Source organism: Saccopteryx leptura, chromosome 2, assembly GCF_036850995.1.
Source record: "Saccopteryx leptura isolate mSacLep1 chromosome 2, mSacLep1_pri_phased_curated, whole genome shotgun sequence".
Taxonomy (NCBI): Eukaryota; Metazoa; Chordata; class Mammalia; order Chiroptera; family Emballonuridae; genus Saccopteryx; species Saccopteryx leptura.
This window is the reverse complement of record NC_089504.1, coordinates 365864403-365884768: the sequence shown is the minus strand read 5'-3', so window position 1 is coordinate 365884768 and position 20366 is coordinate 365864403. Positions and strand designations below refer to the sequence as shown.

At 59.5% G+C, this 20366-nt stretch overlaps 1 protein-coding gene across 3 annotated transcripts in view; it reads left to right on the top strand.

Annotated features, from left to right (window-relative positions):
• The window catches only part of RAI1 (retinoic acid induced 1), a 130220-nt gene that overhangs the window by 44428 nt on the left and 65426 nt on the right, over positions 1–20366 (top strand). Inside the window, exon 2 of one of the 3 annotated variants that reach the window (XM_066365052.1) lies at positions 1843–1979. The exons of 1 other annotated variant lie outside the window; for it this stretch is intronic. The gene's annotated coding sequence lies outside the window, so the exon portion shown is untranslated. Of the gene's footprint in view, positions 1–1647; positions 1980–20366 lie in introns of those variants that run through there. One more of the 3 variants, XM_066365053.1, reaches the window with a different exon arrangement.

The following is a 20366-nucleotide window of genomic DNA, read 5'->3' as shown; positions in this document are numbered from 1 at the left end:
AAGGGTGGGTGGGTGAGCGGTTGGAGAGACGGATGGATGGATGAATGAATGAATGGCTGCGTGTGCGGTGAGCAGCCTGGCGAGGCGCTGGCCAGCCCAGCGCTCAATCACAGCCCCTTGGCACCGTGCCTTCCAGAACGCTCACAACCCCCCTGCTGCGGCCGCCTGAGGCGCATAATTCCTTGCCCCCGGGTTCTGGAGGGTTGGGGTAAAGGAGGGGTCACGCCGCTGATGCGAGGGCTCCCCACCGGACTTTTAGCTATCTGGGCCACCCCTTAGCCGCTGGGGCGGGGGGCGGGGAGAGGGGAACCTGGAGGTGCGGTCTGCCTTGAAGTCTCCGGCGCTGTTCTTCTTTGTCTAGGCCTAGTCCTCTGCTGTCTCTCGACCATGACCTGCCTTTTCAGGCAGCCCCCGCGGCGCGCTTCTGGGCTGCTCCTGGGTCCCCCCAGCCCTTAGTCAGCTTCCCCGGCCCAGCAGCATTCTCCAAACCCAGCGTCTCTAGGACCGTAGGGCTCCCAAATGCCAGGATCTCCAAGCTGCGTGGAGAGAGAGGACGCAGGACGAAATCCTCTTCTCCGCCTTCTCTCTCCCGCCCCTCCTCCGCCACTACTCTTCGCTTTGCACCCCGAACCCATCGCAGCCTGTTCGCACCTAAAGCAGCTCTTCTGAAGTGGTGGGATCCCCCACACCCCTAGGACCACCCCACCACCCCCTGGTCCGCCAGGTCTCACACCCGCAAGCCGAACACAACCCCATACCAGATCGCCCACAAACACACACCACAGTCTCGCGCAGACCCACAGCGCTGCACAGGCGCACTGCCCCCTCCATATGCAGACCCACAGCCCCAACAACCGCAATCCCACTCGCAAACAAGCCCCCACATACACACAACAACCCTCAGATACACTCGGGCCCACGCAGACACAATCCCACACACACGCAACCTCACACAGACACAGCCCCGCACAGGCGCAGTCCTGCCCACGCAGTCACACTGCCCCCATAAACAATCGCATACAAACATGACCCACGCAGGCATCGCATCACTCAGTCCCTCCGAGACCCAGAGACACATTCACAGCTTGCAGCCATTCACAGCTCGCAGCCAGACCCCTGCACCCCGAGACATTCACACGTAGGACAGACCAGAAATATACAGCCTCATTGATACACACAGGGACCTAAACGCGCAGCCAAGAGCTCACCCACCGGCTCGTAAGTCACTGGAAAAATATTAAAGCGTTCCCTCCCTCCCCTTTTATCTCTGACAAGCGTGCAGCGCGCGCGCGCGCGAGTACACACACACGCGCGCGCGCGCGCGCGCGCGCACACACACACACACACACATACGGAGACATTCACTCCCCGCCACCCCAATCCCTAAGTGCCAAGAGCCTCCTAGCTGATGACCCGGAGCCCCCGCAGTGAGCCGCGGGAGCGTCTCCCCGGCGCCCCCTGCCTCCTTCTTCCCCGCCCCCTCCTTCGCCTCCCCTCCCCCTCGTTTGGGGCGCGGGCTGCGCTCAGCCAAGCCCCCCTTGTCGCGCGCCCCTCCTCGCGCGCGCGCGCGAGTGCGCGCGCTCCCTCCCGCCCCCCGCACCGGCTTCGCGCTTTCCGAGTGGATGCAGCCACGGGGCGGTCTCTAATTACCTCCTGTCCCCCGGCGACCCGTGAATAATGGCTACTGAGGGCGCTCGCAGGGGCTGCTGAGAAGGAAACGCGGGGCGCTAGAGGCGCGGCGCGCGCGGGAGCGCGAGGGAGAAAGGAGCGAGCCCCGGGCTGCCGCGAGCGGCGGGCGGAGAGAAAGGAATCGTGCGAGCGCTCACATTTTTTTCTCCCAAGGATCTCATCTGGCCGCCGCGTCCTGGAAGAAGCAAGGGGAGAGCGGTGCACGAGGAGGAGAGAGACTGCCGCCCTGGGGGAAAGGGTGACGGCGAGACGCAGCAGCGGCGCCCGGGAGACCCAGGAGGAGCCCGCAGGTATTGTTGGCGGCAGAGCTTTGTGTCTTTGGGGAGCCGTTCTGGGGTGCGAGGGCTCCTGGATCCCCTGGCCGCCACGGCGCTCAGACCAGCTCCAAACCCGGGGCTGTCCCCGCCGGCACCCCTCCCGCGAGCCGCAATCTTGGCTGGAGTTGCAGATGTGCCTGTTTGGGGGTTTTCCATGCCGGTTGAGGGAATTGGTATCAGGAGAAGGAATTTCTTTTCTTTCTTTCTTTTTTTTTTTTTGGACACGCAGTTTGGTTGTGCTGGGATTCCGACCTCCCCTTTTCTCCAAGGTCTTGGCAACAGTGGTACTTGCAAGGGGACGAGATGGAGGGGCTCGTGGCCAGTGGATGGGGAGGTGAGGGATGCCGGAGAAGGAAGTAGTTTTGCTCAAGTTCGTCATCTGTGCCCTGGAGCTGGTCAGGCCAGCGAGGGCCGTCTGCGCGACCTGTCCTGCTCCCGGCAACCGGTGGGAAACTTCCCGAGAGCACAGTCTCCCGGGGAACTTGGCGCCCCCGTCACCTCCGGTGCTTCCTCCAGCCGGCTGCCAGCCACAGCCCCTCCTTGCCGTCCGCCAGCGCTTAAGGTCGAGCTCTCCCACCCCCGCCTTCCTCCCACCCCCAGCGGCTTCCGATTAGTACAGAGCTGGAGGAGCAGCAGCTTCAAACACTTCCCCTGGTGTCCCCTCCCCACTCCTCGCGCCAGCGCCTGCGGAATCTTGCGCCCGAGTGGCCAGACTGACAATGAAATCTTGCGCTTCTGCTGTCGGTGTGTGTGTGTGTGGGGGGGGGGGGTTAGTGGTAGCTCGGTCTCTCCGGGGGTTACTGACCCCTTGCGGGAGAGGAGGAGGGTTAGGGGACTGATTAGGGACCGGGACTTGTTTGGGTTAGAGACGTTGACGTAGGATGGCGCCTTGAGGGGAGGGGGCGGGGGTAAGGTGAGATGCTGGGGAAGGCCAGGGGCCCGGGTTCTCTGCCCTGGGTGGTGGATTCTAGCCCTTTGGGGGCTTGGTGATTGGCTGGTGACTTACGGACCATTGGAGGCCCCCCCCCCTTCAGCCTCCTCCCTCTACGTACAATGCGGGTTTCAGAGGTGATCCTGAGGGTGATGTGTGTGTGTGACACGAAGTGTTTGTATCTTGCAATTCGCAGTAGACGCTGCTGTGGTGACCCGGTGATTGGGCCACCCCTTCCCCTTAGAGACTAGGGGAGGGGAAGGAGAGGGGGAGGAGAGTGGTGGGAACTTCTTTTCCCAGTGGGGCCATGGGAAGGGAGTGTGCTAGCCCAGAGAATTTCTAGGGATCGCAATCCTGAGGGGGGGGCTCAACTCAAAGTGGGAGCCCGAGGTCAGAGGCTTCCAGCACTGTAGCTCCCAGATCCTTTCGCTCCTTTAGGGGGGGGGGCGTGTGTGGAATGCAGGAGTGGGAGTGGATAGTCAATGGAAATCTGCCTTCATTAGATTGCCAGGCATGCGGCCCCAGAAGGGCTAGCCAGGGACCCCAAGCTGGACACCCAGGCAGGTGAAAGAAATTCTCCCTACTTCAAAGAAGAGTCCTGGGGGGCGAGCGGAAGCCCCTGAGGTGGGGGTGGCAGACCGTTCTCAGGCCCTTCTGTGGCTTGGTCCCGGAACAGAAAGAGTTAACCCTCCCCAGATATCTGTCAGCCGCCACGGAGCAGGAACACAGAGTCTGACCCTTTGACTCGCTAACAGGCGAGGGGAGCCAGCAGATTCCCCCGCGGGTGCTCCCTCTGCAGCAGTCCTAGCGCAACAAGACCCGCCGGGGTGGTGCCTGGTTCAGGGACCTGGGGGGGGGGGTGCTGACACGAGAACCCAGAGAGGGTGACGCAGTCAGTCGGGTCGCAGCTTCAGGCCGAGGCTTTGAAAAAAGGGGTTCCTTCCCCCTTCCCGCGGGAACTGGCAGTGGAGTTGCTTTGGGGACAGGGAGTCCCTTCTGCACTTGTGCCCCGTCCCTTCCCCGCCCCCGTCCTCGTTACCCCACAGCTGGAGGCTTGGAGGTGAAGGGTGAGCTTCTGACCCTTAGGCTGGCTAGACTGTGAGGCGGAGGTGCCGAGGGCAGCCCTGGGTGAGGCCGGAGGGGGCAGGGCCACAGGCAGGATTGATTTCTCTTCCCTGGGAGGAGGAGGGGCTCCATGACTGCATGAGCTCCTTGCTGGGTGGCTATTTGAGGGGGGCCGCGTTCCGCTTCCCTGCCCACCCCGCATTTCCGTTTCCTGCAGGTGAGAACCAGTCCCCCGTGGATCTGAGAGCCCGAGGCCTGGCACCAGAAGGGCCCTCAGCTCTGGCTGGACAGACACGGGGAGTGAATGAATCAGTGAGGAATGAATGAATAAAATGAATGGAAAGGGGAAGGTTTCTCACGTTGGAGGCATTTAAGTCCTTTTTTTTTTTTTCTTTTTAAAGAAAAAGATCTTTTCAATATCTATCATCTGAAATATGGTTCATTAATAAAAAATCTGAGAAATAAAAAGAAAACAAAAGAAGGTCACAGAGGAGCTAAGACGGTGCTCACAGTTTGATGTCATCCTTTGTGGACTTGGTGGTTGGCTTGTTATTTTGTGGGTTGATTTTTTTTTTTTTTTAAATAAGGCTTTGTCGTCATTCTCTGTATTCAGATGTATATCCTGCGCTCTCCTCTGGCATGCGGACAGGCGCCTTTCCTGTTTTGTAACCAGCTCTCCATAAACACCGCGTCTTCAGACTCTCCCAGGCTGGTGGATGTACCATCATTTGCTTAAATATTCCCCTTTTGTTCAGCATTCTGGATGCTCCTGATGAATGAGGTAGTGGATGTATTTGGTGTAGAAAGCTCTCTCTCTCTCTCTCTTTCTCTCTCTTTTTTTTTTTTTGATGTTTAAGATGATTTCCTGAAAATGATTCTGCAGATGCCAGAGGCTCCGCCGACATGCCTGCAGTAGAAGGAACGGGCTTCTCGTTAGTTTCTTCCCCCCTCGGAGAAAAGGGCACATTGTTCTCTTCCCTCCCAGCAAGATCTAGAACCTTCTACCAGAACCAAAAAAAAAGGGGGGGGGCCCTGGCAAGGAATCACTTGCCTGACCCCCTCCTTTTGACAGAGGAGGAAACGGAGCCCAGAGAAGGGAAGTGAGCCTCAAGGTCACACAGCAGTTGCTGGACCTTGCAGCAGCCGAGAATGGGCTGCTGACCTGCCATGTTGGTTTCTGCCTCTTGTAAGAGTCCCGCAGGCTGACCTTGCCCATTTCACAGATGGAAGTACTGAGACCCCAAGAGAGGAGACGCATCCAGCGTGCCCACCTGCTGGAGAACCTGAGCCCTCTGTGTTGTACTTAACTGGCAGTGTCCGCAGATCTGGGTCACCCGGCACCAGCCTGCTGTTGGCCAGCATCTGATCCCTGGTGCCGTCCTCTCCCCACACCTCGCTTTTCCTCTCTGCAGTCCTGTTTCTTGCAAAGGATTAAGTCAAGAATCCAAAGCTGGTGCAGTGAAAGGGATGGACTTGCAGATGTCAGAGGACCCCAGGGGCTATGCCCCTACCCCGTGCCTCAGTTTACCTGCCCAAAGAGCAGATTCTGGTTCTGTTCAGGAGCTAGGGGCAGTTTGGGCACAGAACCCACGCTGAGGGAGTGAGGGAAGGACCAGCTACATCTTACACTCTCCCTTTTGATCATAGATTGACCCCAGGAGGTCTCCTGGAGAGGGAGGGTAAGAGAGGAAGAGACAAAGGAGAAAGAGCAAAGAATGGAGGAGGAGACAATAGGAGAAAAAGGGAAGGATTAGAAAAGAGGGAGGAGAGGTCAGGGAGGAAGAAAATGAGGGAAGGAAAGGACCTATTTAAAATGAAGAAAGAAGAGAGAACATCCCTCCCTCCAGTCTCACTGGGCGCCCCAAGGAGGAGCAGTTGGGGGCTGTCACTCCCAGGGTGGGCACTAGGGACGGCCGGGCAGGGTGGACACTAGGGACGGCCGGGCAGGGTGGGCACTAGGGACGGCCGGGCAGGTGGCCATTAGGGATGGCCGGGCAGGGTGGCCATTAGGGACGGCCGGGCAGGTGGCCATTAGGGACGGCCGGGCAGGGTGGACACTAGGGACGGCCGGGCAGGGTGGGCACTAGGGACGGCCGGGCAGGGTGGGCACTAGGGACGGCCGGGCAGGTGGCCACTAGGGACGGCCGGGCAGGGTGGGCACTAGGGACGGCCGGGCAGGGTGGGCACTAGGGACGGCCGGGCAGGGTGGGCATTAGGGACGGCCGGGCAGGGTGGGCACTAGGGACGGCCGGGCAGGGTGGACACTAGGGACGGCCGGGCAGGGTGGGCACTAGGGACGGCCGGGCAGGGTGGGCACTAGGGACGGCCGGGCAGGTGGCCATTAGGGACGGCCGGGCAGGTGGCCATTAGGGACGGCCGGGCAGGGTGGCCATTAGGGACGGCCGGGCAGGGTGGACACTAGGGACGGCCGGGCAGGGTGGACACTAGGGACGGCTGGGCAGGGTGGGCACTAGGGATGGCCGGGCAGGGTGGACACTAGGGACGGCCGGGCAGGGTGAGCACTAGGGATAGCCGGGCAGGGTGGGCACCCAGGGGCACCGCCAGGGCTGAATGGAGCAGCTGTCTGGGGGTAGGGCTCTGACATTCAGAAGCTCCAGACCAGGTGCCACCCAGGTGACAGGGAGGCAAGACCTTGGTGGCTTCTCTGTTCATGGGTTCCCCGCTAGGACAGGTGGCAGGGCACCTCAACGTCGGGGGCTGGGGCCAGGGTATTTGTGGGGTGAAGTACTTGTGGCTCTGACCTCCCATCGCAGGGAAGGACCTGTTGTTTACCTCCCTGCCCTCATGCCCACCGGCCATGCAGGTTAAGAGCAGCCCTCCCGTGAGTGCGGGTATGGGGGCGTTTCTGTTGTGCGTCTCTGTGCTCGGACATGTCCCCGCAGGCGCGTGCAAATGTGTGTGTGCCCGTGTGTGTGTCTTTGATCCCGTTTGTGTATTCTTGGGGGCTGGTGTGCCTGCCAGCACGGGCATGTGTGTGCCTTGGATTCTGTCTGCACATTTCTGAAGGGGTCAGTGTGCCTCCCAGCTCTGGCCCATGTGCGTGCGTGCACGCCTGTGGGTGCAAACCCGTGTGTGTCCCCATGCACGCCTGTCCGTGCGTCTCTGATCCCGTTTGTGCATTCGTGGAGAGCGTGCCCCCAAGGTTGGGCACACTCACGTGCGACGGTGCGTGAGCACACACTTCCCTCCTAATGACCCCGGGAGGGATTCAGGCAGCAGGCTCTCCAGCCGCCTTCAAGGTTGCGGCTGGGTGGGTGAGAGGGTGGGGGGCAGCCTTCCACTTGGAGGGAGGCAGAAAAGAAAATCTTAAAAGACCGTCTTCCCTCTGGTCTCCAAGGAGATCAGCCTGTGAAATGATCTGCACGTTAATTAAAAACGATTATATCCTGATTGAGCCATTCCTGCTCACATCCCCCAGTGAGGGAGAGAGGATGAGGCTGAGACCAGAGGCTGGAACACTGGGCGGGATCCCACTCCTGGGCACTGCCAGCCGTGAGCCCCAGCCCACCGAGGGCCAGGTGCCTTGGGGAGGGGGCGGGGCTGAGTGGGGAGGCCTTGCGGGTGTACCTGGAGGTCTGTTTGAGTTACTCCGTTGAAGTTAAAGCTACCCCCCTCCTGTAGGGGGTGCTCTCTGAGGTCCCAGGAGGCGGGTGGAAGCCACCAGGTCCCACGGGTCCTAACTCAAATGCAGGGCACTGAGCCCAAGTGTTTACACAGATCCTGCAAGTCAGCATTTGTGGTTCTGGTGTTACAGGGAAGTGACATGCTTGAGGTCACGACGTCAGAAGTTGGGGGCCCCAGGCTGGACCCAGTCCTCTGACCCCCAAAGCCCAGGCCCCCTTCTTAGCTTCCAGCTGTCTCCAGACTTACAGTGAGGGGTTCTCCTTTTTCATCACCCCCGGGGAGCTGAGGCTTCAAGGACAGCCCTCCCATCCTCCGCAGCAGCCTGAGATTGTCCCTCTCTGAGGTCCCAGCGGCCCAGCGTGGACGGCTGTGATATCCATTCATGTGGGAAGCCTGAGGACTTGCCGGATGGGGCAAGTCTGGTCTGACTCATGTCACCTCTGCCGGCCAGGGCCGGGCCTTCTCCCACTCCCTCCCACCGTCCCCCAAGGTGGCTGGTGATTCTGCAGCAGACCAGCCACACGGGCCCCTTGAGGACTCCAGACACCACAGACTCACACTCCTGGGTGTGTGCCACCAAGACCTTTCTGGGAGAAGTCTGGGCCTAGGCGTGCTCTGCCTGGCCCGGTCATCCCGTCCCCGGTCAGCCCCGGAGGGCCCACAGAGGTAGAAAAACAGTCGACGTAATACTAATGATAAGCTAGCATGTGCTCTTCTTCCAACACGTCCAGGGCCCTGCCCCCTTTCCTGAGGCGCGTCCTTTGCTGCTTCTATCCTAAGCTCCAAGGGTCCTGACAAGACTTGTGCCCCAGGGGAGCTCATCCTGAACTGACCCCCTGATCCTGTCTCCAGGGGCCCTTCCTTCGCCTCACCTGGACTCGTGTCTTAAAATTTTTCCGCATAAGTCAAGAACCTGGGAGTCGCTAGACACGCAGAAGGCCCTGGACCGTGCAGAGGCACGGCCAGCCAGCCCCCAGCACGGAAGCAGTTTGGGAACGGGTTCACCCCAACAGACAGGAAGGCCCAGGCTCTGGGAGGCACTGCGGTTCCTGCGGCTTTCAGTAAACTCCGGGTGGCCCTCGCCTTGGATCTTCTTAGGTGACTGAGGATCTTTGTGGGGTTCCCTGAGGAAAACTTCCCTCTAGGGTAGAACGTGGAGGGACCCACGGGTCATCGCTGTGGTTGGCTCCTCCCGTTTGTGCCCAGGAACGGTCGGTCGCTTTCTCTGGAAGTTTGTTCAGACCGCATGGATTTCACACTTTAATGCGGGCGGTTGTGCCTTCCGGTCTGGCAAGCCACAGGAGGTGGTGTCAGCGTCACACTGATAACTAAGGTGGCCCAGGTGAGGCCCCTTTGATACTGTTAATGTTTTGCATGCGCCGTGAGAAAAAGCTGGTTATAAAATTAGGCAAAATCAATGGGGCAAAAAATAAAAACTAAACCAGGTGGCCCTGGGTCTGGAATGAAGTGTGGTGGTTCATGGGAGTGTAGGTCCGTGGGTGAGGGGTTCACCTTGACATCTAAGAAGACCCGGCTTTAGGTCAGCCACATCCAGAAGCACTGGAGAGCTCCTGGCCATAAGCAAGGGTTTTTCCCACTTCTTTGAGCCTCAGTTTCCCCTTTGTACAATGAGGATCATAGCTCTTTCTTGATAGGACTGTCAGGAAAGTAAGGAAAACTAGGTCAAGTTTGTTCGAGTGCCAGACAGCATCCGGGCACAGAGAGAGGGGCTCATTAAGTGTCCATCTGTGCATCCGTCCACTCAGGGCGCCCCTGTGTGTCTACGACAGGGGCTTTGAGTTTGCAGGCTTCTGCGGAGGGAGTTACTCCCTCTGTGCTTTCTAGGGGAGGCTCTGGGGTTGAGGTGACGTGTCATCGCAGCAGGAGCCCCAGGGGACTAAGAAGTTTATTATTAATGCACCACCACCACCAAAGCTGCATTATGAAAGGTGGAATGGGAAGAGAGAGGGGATGTTTCTGGACTAGGTCCCAAATTCTTAGGGGAACCTTGACCAAGGATAGGGTTCTGCATCCAGAAGTAGTGTTATAAAGAGTTGGAGGGGGCAGATGGGGCCAGAAAGGGGAGCATCCACTCCTTCCAAGGGCAGAATTGGGAAAGAGACCGACAGATGTTGGCTCATCCCACTAAAAAGCCCTTTGCACTGAAGCAGACAGACTCTGCCTGCCCCAGGTCATCACTACAAAGTGCCACCTTTCAGGGGTACCTTGAGCTATAAGGTACCTGCTTTCTGCAGAATATCTCCTTCACGCCTTTCCTAAGGTCCATAATGCCTCCTTACCTCACTGCCAGTGGTCAGAGCGTCAGAGGTACTGCTTGAATGCAGACGTCCGCCTGGGAGGAGCGATCAGAAGATAAACTTACCTGTGTGTAATGCAGGGACTGCCAACCTCTAGGCTTTGCAGGGCCAGCAGACAATGCCAGGGCCAGAGGCACCTGGCTCTCCTGGGGTGTCTCAGCTCAGCTCTGCCAGGGTGGCATATGGGATGTCCGTCATCTACCTCCTCAGGAACCAGGATTCATATGTTTTGTGACATCTGGTTTGTGTATATTGTAATCTAATCCAGCACCCTCCCCACCCCCCGTGGCCAGATTTGGACCCTGGCCACCAGTTTGCGGACTCCCGGGGTCACCAGAACTGCCCCCTATGTCTGGCTTTGGACCTCAGGTCTGCAGGCCCTGAGCACTGTGCACGGTGTCAGCCTCTTGTCCATCTCACACCAATCTGGGCCCTTGTTCGCTGTCTCAGAGGTGAGGGTGTGGGAGCAGAGGGCTCATATAGGGGAGCCCCGGACCCTACCAGAACTAGTTAGCCTGATCCTGTCTGCATGGTTCACCCTGGCCTAAACCTTCCATGCAGAAGAACCGAGTTGCTACAGCTGTTCCCACTGATGGGGTCCGCGGGAGGGGAGTCAGAGGGCATCTGATGGGCGCCGGGTTTATACGTCGAATTTCATTTCCTTCAGCCTTTTGTTCAGCATTGAGCTGCAGCCTCGTGGGTCTGCCCCAGGGGGGCACATCCAGGGCCTGCCCAGGAGAGTCAGTGTGGGCCTCCCCGAGGTAGGAACCTGGGCTCCAAGTCTGGACGGGAAATGCCTGACGTTAGGAGGCAGCATTACACAGCATTCTGGGAGGCCTGGAGGTATGCAAGGGCCCGAGAGTTCTAGAAGGTCAGGCGGTAGATGGTAACAGGGGAGTCACAGGCAGGAGTGGAGGCTGAAAGTAATCCGAGGCACGGACTGCTGTGCGGCTTGTGCGGGGATTGATCTTAATGGCAGTGGAGGAAAAGGGCTCCCCTTGCGGGGATCCTGGCCGGAGCCAAGGCTTGGGGGTACGACTGCACGGGGAAGGGAAGCAGGGAGGGTCAGAAAAGGACCCTCAGAATTCCTTATTTCCCTGCAAAATCCAGGATTCCTGACTTGAGAAGCCCTGAATCATGGATTCTGACTCCAGAGGGAAGTGGGGGCCTGGCCAGTCCTGCAGCCTGTCTCCTGGGAGGGGTTATTAAGTCTGTGCTGTGGGAGGGGGTGGTGGCCCTTGGGGGACCAGTAATTAAAGCCCAGCAGATTGTAATTCCCTAAAAGAAGGCTTAGCACAGAGAGGGAGAAATGTACGGGAGCCCAGAGGAATGCCGAAGAGGAGCAATGCGGGGAGGGCAGGAGGAGGGGGAGGAAGTGCAGTGAGGGGTGGGGTGAAGGTGCAGTGTGTGTGGGGTGCAGTGGGGGGAGCAGAGTGGGCAGGAGGAGGAGGAGGAGGTGCAGTGAGGGGTGGGGTGAAGGTGCAGTGTGGGGGATGCAGTGGGGGAGCAGTGTGGGCAGGAGGAGGAGGAGGAGGTGCAGTGAGGGGTGGGGTGAAGGTGTAGTGGGGGGAGGTGCAGTGGGGGGAGCAGAGTGGGCAGGAGGAGGGGGAGGAAGTGCAGTGAGGGGGTGGGGTGAAGGTGCAGTGTGGGGGGTGCAGTGGGGGAGCAGTGTGGGCAGGAGGAGGAGGAGGAAGTGCAGTGAGGAGGGGAGGAGGTGCAGTGCTGGGGGGAAGTGGTGCAGGCAGGAGGAGGAGGAGGTGCAGTGAGGAGGGGAGGAGGTACAGTGCTGGGGGAAGCAGTGTGGGAAGGAGGAGGAGGAGGTGCAGTGAGGAGGGGAGGAGGTGCAGTGCTGGGGGAAGCAGTGTGGGCAGGAGGAGGAGAAGGAGGTGCAGTGAGGAGGGGAGGAGGTGCAGTGCTGGGGGAAGCAGTGTGGGCAGGAGGAGGAGGAGGTGCAGTGAGGAGGGGAGGAGGTACAGTGCTGGGGGAAGCAGTGTGGGCAGGAGGAGGAGAAGGAGGTGCAGTGAGGAGGGGAGGAGGTGCAGTGCTGGGGGAAGCAGTGTGGGAAGGAGGAGGAGGAGGCGCAGTGAGGAGGGGAGGAGGTGCAGTGTGGGAGGGGGAGGTACAGTGTGGGGGGTGGCACAGTGCCAGGGGGGTGCAGTGTGGGGAGGTAGAGGTGCAGTGAGGGTAGGAGCAGGAGGAGGAGGAGGTACAGTGGAGGGGTGAGAGAAGGAGGTGCAGTGTGGGAGGAGGAGGAGGAGATGCAGTGTGTGTGGGGGCGCAGTGTGGGGAGGTAGGGAGGTGGAGGTGCAGTGAGGGCAGGAGGAAGAGGAGATGCAGTGCGAGGGGGGGAGGAGAATTCATGGTGCCGACCATTTCCTATCCTATTAGAACGCTCCCTGGCTGCCCTTCCTCCCTGCCTCCACTTGAGAGCTGCCCTTTTTTTTTTTTTCTTTTTTTTTCTGAAGCTGGAAATGGGGAGAGACAGTCAGACAGACTCCTGCATGCGCCCGACCGGGATCCACCCGGCACGCCCACCAGGGAGCGATGCTCTGCCCACCAAGGGGCGATGCTCTGCCCCGACCAGAGCCACTCCAGCGCCTGGGGCAGAGGCCAAGGAGCCATCCCCAGCGCCCGGGCCATCTTTGCTCCCATGGAGCCTTGGCTGTGGGAGGGGAAGAGAGAGACAGAGAGGAAGGAGGGGGGGGGTGGAGAAGCAAATGGGTGCTTCTCCTATGTGCCCTGGCCGGGAATCGAACCCGGGTCCCCCGCATGCCAGGCCGACGCTCTACCACTGAGCCAACCGGCCAGGGCCAAAGAGCTGCCCTTTTGTGAGCAGACCTCCGTCCTCAGAGGAAAGCCTGAGACATAGGGACCTGAGACCTCATGCTAAAGCTTGGCCATTGACAACACTCCCAGATTGGCACTGACTGGCCAAACCAGGCTTTTTAAAAGACAACGTCAAATTTTACATTAAAACTCTACTTTTTTGCTTTTTCTACAGAAACCTGTAGGTTCTCTGGGTGGCCTGCATGCCCACCGTAGGCAGAGCTAATGGTGGGCTGTCACCTTCCTCTGTGCGCGTGGAGTCCCCTGAGCGGCCGCGTGTGTCCCCTGCTTAGACACGGGTGTTCTTCCTGGTGGCCCAGCTCTTGCTCGTCTTGGGCCGCTGTCTCTCTGAAACTCATCTATAAAATTTGAGAATGGAGGAACAGATTCCAGAAGGGCTGGAGGGTGTTTTTAAGAAATGCTGTAGACCAAAAGAAAGAAGGAAAAGAAAAAGGAAAGAAAGGGCACCCCCGGTGGGCGGGCCGAGGGCCTGGGGAGAGACGAGGGGGAGGGAAAGGCTCGGAGTGCCCCCCGGGGGGGGGGGGTGTGCCACCCAGCTGTCCTGGTCCATTACCAGGGTACCGCGTGCCGGACAAAGCCAAGGCTGAACAGGAACACCGGTTGGACTCCGCTCCTTCCGTCCTGTGATCCAATCATTCCTATGCCCCTCACACCATCCCTGATCGGACACCATCTGAGGGGCTTTTATTTCACTTTTCGTGAAGGAGAAAAGCCAGAAAGCCGAGAGGTGGATGGCGCGCTTCCAGGCCGGCCAGGGACCGCAGGCAGCTGACTGGGAGCACCGGTCCTGCCTCCCACCCAGTCCAGTGCTGGTCTGATCTGAGCTGCTGTAAAAACAAACAAACAAACAAACAAAACGGCTCGGAGGTGAGCTGCTTTTTTCCTGTGCGTTTAAAAAGAGAAAAACAAGAACGCTGTTTTAGTTAATATGCGGGAGGGATGTCGATGTTCTCCTACGTAACCTTTTGCTGGAGTGACAATGTGTGATAAAAGGGTCCCAGGAGAGCCGGTGTAATTTGGGTTGTGAGGGACAGAGAATACCAATGCGGAAGCCTCTTTCGAAAGCCCAGCCAGCGGGGAGGGGCTCCCAGCACTGCGCACCCCGCTCCTTCCCAGCCTGGACCCCCGGCCCCCGACCTGTCCACTCGGAGTCCTGGCGGACCATGTGGCTTTCCTCTCACATTTTATTTTGAAGCGAGGATCTCAGTGCCTAGAGGAAGGGGCAGGTGTCTGTAGGGGAAAACGGGGTGTCCAGGAGTTGGGGGTGAGTGAGGGAGAGGTGGGGAAGCCCCATTTCCAAGCGAGCGTTGGCCAGTCGTGGGGTGGCAGGCAGACAAAGGAGTCCGCACTGGGGGCGCGCGGAAGGACGCGTCCGAGGTCTGTGTACGTCGGCCCCCGGCCCCAAAGGGCCGGAAAGCAGGCCTTAGGAGGCTCCCGTTAATTGAGGCTGATTCCAACTCGGGAGGATTAATACATGGTAATTGTCCTCCGGGGGGAGCAGGCCCAGCACTGACTGATGCCTCTGGGAACCCAAGTCGTGGATTCAGAGCCCCCCTCTCTCCCACACCTATCGGGAGGCTCGGAGCATTCCCACCCACTGAGGTCCATCCGGGACAGACCTGGTGTAGACCAGGGCCACCTCCTTCCTCCCTGTAGGGTTCAGGGCCCGGAGGTGTGTTCCCTGCCTGCCTGTGTGGCCGCATCTGAGGTCCTCAGACACATACAGGGCACATCTGTGTGTGTGCGTGTCTGCGTGTGCGTGAGCGTGAGCACACGTGTGCTGGTACCACTCACCCTCTTTCATTCAGCTACCTCCCGGACTCCTTCCCACGCAGCAGCTGTTCCCCTTCCCTCTCACCTGTCAGAGGACAAGGAGAAGAGGATCTCAGTAGGACCTGGGCTCGGTGACTTCTTTGGAGAACAGGTACCTGGCTGTTTGGACACAGGTGACATTGCAAGGCTGGGGTTCTGCCCAGAGAGGAACTCTCTGTCCTTTAGGAGTGGGGCCAGAAGCAGCCTGCCCTGCTCAGGAGGGAGGAAGCGCCCCGTCTCAGCAGGTGTGCAAGCCGATGCCAACTGTGCACATTCCTTTTTGGCCCCTTCTGAGCCCAGAGACCTGGAGCCCTGAAGTTCCCCAGCTGACGCCTCAGCCGGGACCGAGGTTGCCTGCTCTGTCTTGCTAACCCAGACCGGTTGGAGAGACTGACCGAGGGCTTCTGCCCCTTGGTGTTCCCAGGACTTGACCCGGAGAGGCCTGGGCAATGTGGGTGAGGGTGATAGTGTATCACAGTGCGTGGGATGTTGGACCTGTGTGTGCGTCTGTGCTGTGTGTGCATTTGTGGGTCTTCTGTGCACCTGCCTGGATAGGGCTGTGTGGGTTTCCACGTCACGAGTGTGTGTGAGTGCTCGGCAGGCTGGGAGGTGGAGTGGGGGGGAGGGTTTCTGTGTACTGTGTAGGTATTGGTCAGACTGAAGTGTGTGCACTTGGGCTGGTGGACGTGTTTGTGGTGAGGGTGTGTCTGGGGTGCGGTGGGGGGTCCTGTGCTGAGGCCCCACCGAGACCTTTCTGGCCCCTTCCTTCCCACTCCAGCTCCCTGTCACCACCCCTGTGTCCAGGTCAGGCAGGCTCCCAGTTGCTCCAAACCCTGACCATCTGTGCTGCCCACTTCCAGGGACCGCAACACCTTGCCAACACAACTCGACCCTTGATCCTGCTACAAGAGGGGGCCCAACAGGTGGCCGAGAGGTCACAGAGGCAAGGGGTGGGGGAGAGAAGAGACCGCATTTCTTCTCAGCCTCTCCCGAGCAGATCCCGAGGGACGTGGGTTTCTGAGTCTCTGTAGCTTTCTGGCCACATGGGGAGACCTTTCTGGAGGTCCCATGAGCATCTCCAGACAGGAGCTGGAACGTGTCCAGAAATGGAGTGCCTTTAGAAATAAGACATGGTGTTTCTGGAGACTGAATAAGCCTGTTTCTAGAGACCAGACAGAAAGCATTTCTAGGGGGATGGGTGGGTATCTAGGGTGAAATAGGACATTTTTAAAGATGAAATAAGAACATTTCTGGAGATAGGAGAGGGCATTTTCTGGAGTCACGATGAGGCCTTTCTGGATTCCACACATGATGAAGAGATGAAACATTTCTGGAAATGGACCATTTCTAGAGATCAGTTGTACAGTCTGGAAGTGGAATGGACTTTTTGTTTTTGAAGATGACACTGAAGTTTATTTCTGGAAATAAAATAGGGCCCTTCTGGATTCGAGGTATTTTTGGAGCTGAAACGGAACATCTCTGGAGACGGGATGTGATATTTCTGGAAGTGGGGCATTCTTGGAGCGAAGGTGGAACCTTGACAGAGAGCACTGGCATTTCTGGAGATGGGTTCCAGTTGGAGATGAAAAGGGAGTTGTTTCCGGAGACAAGACGGAACATTTCTGGAGAGGCGACATTCTGGAGCTGAGCGTTTCTGGATTAGAATGAACCTTTTCTAGAGGAGAGAAAGGATCGTTCTCAGGGAAGGGACAATTTTTGGATGAAAGGTTGGGACATTCTAGAGATGGACTTTCTCGGAGAGGAAGGGGGCATAGCTAAGGCTGGCTGTTTGCAGACCTCGGGAGTAGATGGGGGAGGGTCGGTCTCACAGGGGGCCCAGGAATGCCCCCCCACCCCCACCCCGCAATCTGTGACCCTTGTTTTGTAGCAGATGGGCCCGAGTCCCAGAGGCTCCTGCCCAGCCCATACCTCCTGGGAGTGGCAGAAAGCAGGCCCTCTGGGGACCTTCCCGTAGCCCCCTCCCCAGGCCTGTGCTGAAATTCGTTCTGAGGGAGGCCAGAGCGCCCTCTCAGTCCTGCTCTCAGAGTCTGTCCCCCCCCATGCTTGTGCGCCCCCCCCCCCCCGCAGCCTTCAGGCTTACTGCGGAAACAGGGACTGAACAGTTAAATTTGATTTAATTCAATTTCCTTGAGCCATCTGAAGCTCACTCCCCAGACTCCTCTGCCAGGAGCCGCCACCCTTTCTCAAGTCCCCAGCGCCCCCTGTACCTTGGGCAGGACTGAGGTTGGCCTTGTTTCAGGAGAAGGATGGGGGGGGGTTAACAGGGCTGAATGTGGGCAAAGGTCCTGGCCCCCCTGCCCGGTCAGTGCTGACCGCAGGGGGTGCCTGACCACCTCCCCCCACTCCGGGGAGGCAGATAGTGAGGTCTGTCATCACTTGAGCCAGCCTGGAGCCCTGGAGTAATTATTTCTCTTCCTTAATTGAAATTTCAGCCTCAGTGATCCTGCCTGGGAAGTATGAGATAGGGACAGAGACCCTGTGCCTGGCCAGTCGAGGGGAAGGTGGGGAGCCCCTCTCCTGTTCGCAGAAGGAGCAAGGCAGTGACATCCTCTATGCCCCAGGGAGAGGGCACTTCCTGTGGCCCAGACACTGGGCCTTGGTACGGAATGCAGGGCTGCAGCTCAGGGAGACAGGGGCACGGGTGGGCTTGGCTTCAGCAGGTTATGGGAGACGGCTGCGGGAAGGCGGACACTCCCACCCGAGAACTTGGGGGGAGGTTGAGAGGAGAGAGGGGGTTGGCCCCAGGTAGGAGGTGGGCGTGGCATTGGGGGTGGGGCAGCCGGTGTTGGGAGTCTCATGGCCTGTACCAGGAGAGCAGCGGCCTCCTCTTCCATCTGGTGGGGACCGGAGGGGGTGGGCTGGGGAACTGCGAGTCAGGCCCAGCGAGGGAGCGAGGGAGGGGCCATGGCAGCGGGCCCAGTTCCTGGTTCAGGGCTGGGTGAGACGGCTGGCCTGGTCGGGGTGGGGAGTGGGGTGGGCAGCTGAGGAGCCTGTTTTCCCAGCTGCGGTCGGGCTGGGCGGAGCATCCGGACTGGGCTGGGCGCTGGGGCACACCTCTGTCTGCTTGTCTGTCTGTCCCTCCCCCTCTCTCCCCCTCTCTCCCCCTCTCACTCTCTCTCTCTCTCTCCTCCTGGGTGGTCCCTGCCACCCGTCCAGGCCATGGGCCTGTCTGCCGGTGGGGGCTGGTAGGAAACAGGGAGAAACCGTGGGCTCCAGGTGGGCCCAGGGCTGACCCCTCCTTGAGGTTCCGAGGGGGCGACTCAGGGGTGCCGGGGCCCAGTGTCGGGGCTGCCACCTCCTCCCCACATCTGTCCGGCGTGGCCGTCCCTGGCACCTGCTGCTTACAGGAGGCCAGAGAGCCCGTGTGGGGCCTCGGGGGTGTCAGTCTTCCCCATCTGGGAAGTGGGATCTCTGGTCAGCGTCGTGGGCATTCTCGGGGCTGAAATACCCTGCGAAGTGCTGAGCTCTGCCCGCGTGGGCCATCCTTCTCACTGTTGCCGTGGTTAAACGTGCCAAGGCCTGAGCGGACCCCGCCCGGCACCCCGCACGGTTTTAGGAGCTTAAGGCATGACAGCAGCTGTCTTCAGAGTTGTTCCTGAGTCCCAGACATGCTTGTGGGGTAAGCTCCCTGTGCAGGGCCTCCTCCACCACCACCCCCCAGGGGAGGCAGGGTTTGTCACAGGGAAACTGAGGCCATTTGGAGTGAGGAAAGGGTGGGGTGGGGGACAGGGGGAGGTTGCTGCCTCCTCCAGGCAGACTCGCGCCCACTGGGCATCACAGACCCATTAAGCACTCTCTGGAAAACCCATTAGGATGGGACCCATGCTCCGCCGCTTGCCTGGGCCCTGGCTCCCAGGAACTCACAGCTGGTCTTTGGGGGGGGGGTGTGTGGGGGGGGAAACAGGCTGCTCTGCCCTCCCAGGGGGAGGGGGGTCAGAGATCGCTGGATGAGAAGGGACAAGTCAGCCCCTGGAACTGGGGAAGCAGAGGAGGAAAGTGCGGATTAAAATGCACCTTCTCATTTGCCGTTGACTTGTTTCAGGGGTGAGGCGGAGGGCAGACCCAGGGGGAGACAGACAGGAGGGAGGAGCCGCAGAGAGGAAATCTGGGGGCAGGGGGTGGGGGGTGGCCCTGGAGCCTGAGCTTGACCCAGCTGGGGAATGTCTGCTGCTGCCCCAGCGGGGCCCCTCCTGCCTGCGGAGCGGGGGCAGCTCTGTCTGTCTCAGCCTCAGACACAGGCCGACACCTGCTCCCGCCCCTGGCTGACTGCTTTGGTATTTTGAGGAGGTAAGGCACCCCTGCCCTGAGCTGGGCTTTGTCCTCCCTAAAGTGTGGGGGGGGGGCCGGTGCTCTAGAGCTCCCCCCCCAGAACTCCTGGGGTGGGTTTCCAGAGCCAGCCAGCCCAGCGCCCTGTGGAGCTGACCTTATCACCTTGGGCCCAGACAGAGGAGAGCCCCTCCCCCCCAAGGACCCAGAGCTGGTGGAACTGACATGACTCACCTCACTGGTGCAAACAACTCCCTCTCCCCACTGGGGGGGGGGGGGCAGCCAGTCCTCACCTCACACCAGGAATCACAGACCAGGCGGCTGAATCCCTTCCAGAAGGGACCCAGACAGCAGGGACCCAGACCTCAGGACTCAGACAGCAGGGACCCAGACCTCAGGACACAGACAGCAGGGACCCAGACCTCAGTGCCCAGAGGCCACGGGGAGGGCTCACCGACCGGTGCCAGGCCCCATGCTGCAGGCTCGGGCTCGGTGGTGTCCACCTTGAGCCCTGGGAGACCTTTCAGGACTTTCCCTTTGGGCGGAAAGGAGCCGGAGCTTCTGCCTGCCCCAAGCTGTTCCCACGGCCTCCTTTAGGGGAGGACCCTGGCCGGGGGTCCCCAGCTCCTCCTCCATCCAGAGAAACCCTAGGTCCTAGGACAGGGGTCCCCAAACTTTTTACACAGGGGGCCAGTTCACTGTCCCTCAGACCGTTGGAGGGCCAGACTATAAAAAAACTATGAACAAATCCCTATGCACACTGCACATATCTTATTTTAAAGTAAAAAAACAAAACGGGAACAAATACAATATTTAAAATAAAGAACAAGTAAATTTAAATCAACAAACTGACCAGTATTTCAATGGGAACTATGCTCCTCTCACTGACCACCAATGAAAGAGGTGCCTCTTCTGGAAGTGTGGTGGGGGCCGGATAAATGGCCTCAGGGGGCCGCATGTGGCCTGCGGGGCCGTAGTTTGGGGACCCCTGTCCTAGGGTCTAATGATGTATCTGGTTCCTCTGAAACGCCTCCCAGAGGCTCTGACTGAGCCCTGTGGAGAATTGGGGTGACTGACGCTGGTATTTCTTCCCACCCCCCTGATGGAGAGCCATGTCCCCTCTCAGCCCTGGAGATGGCCAGGTGGGAGAGAGACCTGACCCTGTGCACACTTCCTGCGGGCTCTGGAGTTGTCCTGTGAGGCAGGCAAGCCAGGCTCCGAGAGGGCAAGCAATTGCCCCAGGCCCATGTGGCCAGCAGTCCCTCTGGGACTTGAACTGGCCTCCTCAGACCAGCGGTTGGGCCACGCTGCCCTCGCTCAGGGCCCTCAGGCATCTCGGGCCTGGGGAGCCACGCTGCTTCTGTATTTATTCCTGAGGCATGCACAGCCCAGCGGCTCCAGGACAGACCCCCAAGGTCTTGTTTTTTCCCACAGCAAAGCTGCTTCCCTGCTAAT